This window comes from Penaeus monodon, chromosome 12, assembly GCF_015228065.2.
Source record: "Penaeus monodon isolate SGIC_2016 chromosome 12, NSTDA_Pmon_1, whole genome shotgun sequence".
NCBI classification, from domain to species: Eukaryota; Metazoa; Arthropoda; class Malacostraca; order Decapoda; family Penaeidae; genus Penaeus; species Penaeus monodon.
The window spans coordinates 40197277-40199776 of NC_051397.1; the positions used below are offsets into that span (position 1 = coordinate 40197277).

A 2500-nucleotide genomic window follows, 5' to 3' on the forward strand; every position below is an offset into this window, starting at 1 on the left:
TCCTTTTTTTTTCTTCTTCTTTTTTTTATTCTTCTTCTTCTTCTTTCTTTTCTTCTTCTTCTTCTTCTTCTCTTTCTCCTTCTCCTTCTCCTTCTCCTTCTTCTCTTCGTGCTTCGGACGTATTTCATTTCATTATTCTTGCCATGCATACGTGGATGTAACTGATGTATTCATCGTTCTGTTACGCTCTTCCATCGTGACCCTCAGCGCGTATATTCTACATAGTACATTATTTGACACAGCACACAAGCACAAACACACACACACACACACCACCACACACACACACACACCCCGCAACACACAACATACACATGCACACCACCACGCACACACGCACGCAAGCACGCACAGCATATCTAATGTCACACACACACACACACACACACACACACACACACACATATATATATATATATATATATATATATATATATATATATATATATATATATATATATACATATCATATATACATGTATATCATGTGCAGTAGTGAAAGTTAAAGATTTGATACAGGGTCATGTAAAATGTCAAAACTGATCGAATACAATAAGAACTGCGAATGGTTTGGCAATCAATTTTATTGTGTAATTTGATTGATCAATACGATTTGAAGGGGGAAAAAGTCGGTCATAATGTAGAATGCGAGTCTATATCCTCATTCGATGATATATAACATAAAATCCTTGAGAATAGTTAAACAGTTTCATTCTATAGGCCTACCTCTATCCAGAAGGGTTCCGAGCCTATGGTAATTTTTCGTATTATTATTATTATTATTATTATTATTTTTCGTATTATTATTATTATTATTATTATTATTATTATTATTATTATTATTATTATTAATTTCAAAGGAGAAAAAAAATTATGTAGATAATTTAAGGAAATCTTTTATATATAAACCTATAATAGCAGTACACATACTATCACTATTATTAGCAACTCCATTACATAATGGTACAGTAGAGATGCAGGAATCAAAATAGAAACATACTGAACAAGAAGAATACTTATTTACCTTGGATGGTTTTGCTTAACGATAAAATACAAGATAATCATGCACTTTAAATCCTTGATTAAACGTATGAAAACGGTACAAAATATATGATGGAGATTATAATGCTTGTTAAACTGTACGAGGAGTGTTTCATGAGTGAAACTTTAAATTCACAAACGATGTCTACCCGATGGACAATCCCAGTATTCTGTAGATCGATAATAATAATGGTATTTCTTTTATATATATTTTTCTTTTCTTTTTTTCTTTTTCCTTTCTTTCTTTCTTTCTTTCTTCTTTCTTTCTTTCTTTTTTCTTTCTTCTCTTTTTTCTGTGTGTATATCTCTGTCGCAAAAGTCTCCGATTGATTTATATATACACACGCACACGCACAAGCACACGCACACGAACACGCACATGAACACGCACACGACACACGCACACGAACACACGCACACGAACACACGCACACGAACACACGCACACGAACACACACACACACACACACACACACAACACACACACACACACACACACACAATATATATATATACACACATACACACACATACACACACATACACATACACACACACACACACACACACACACACACACACACACACACACACAACGTCACGCACGCACGCACGTACACATATGTATATATATGCATATATATGTATATATATGTATATGTATGTATATTATGTATATATATATAGATATATGTATATCTATATAGTTAATATGATATATGTATATATATATTATTATTATATATATATATATTATATATATATAATATATATATATATATATATATATATATATAGCCTTTGAGACAAAGGTACGATAGAATGGACGTGCAGGGTTGGGAAAGTAGTGTACAAAATCGAACTGATGTGTTGAAAAAAAGTTTGAAGAACCCTGTTGTGTGTTTGCAACCATGTGTGTGTATATATGTATATATATAAAGTGTATGTGTATGTATATGTATATGTATGTGTATATATGTATACATATATATATATATACATACATACACCTATCTACATATATATATATATATATATATATATATATATATATATATATATATACAACACATTTATATATATATATATATATATATATATATATATATATATATTATATATATATGTGTGTGTGTGTGTGTGTGTGTGTGTGTGTGTGTGTGTGTGTGTGTGTGTGTGTGTGTGTGTGTGTGTGTATGTGTGTATACACATACATGTACATATACATGTACATATAATATATATACACATATAGATACATATACATGTTGTACATATATGTTGTATATATACATATATACATATATATGAATATGTATGTATGTGTATATATGTATATATATTATTTATAATATATAATATATAATATATATATTGTATGTATATATATATATATATATATATATATATATATATCACATATATATGTATGTATATCTACATATTCCCCAATAGTATA

General features: G+C 29.3%; 1 protein-coding gene across 1 annotated transcript in view; it reads left to right on the forward strand.

The window, feature by feature from the left end:
• Window positions 1-2500, forward strand: part of LOC119579451 — a 53394-nt gene that overhangs the window by 37558 nt on the left and 13336 nt on the right.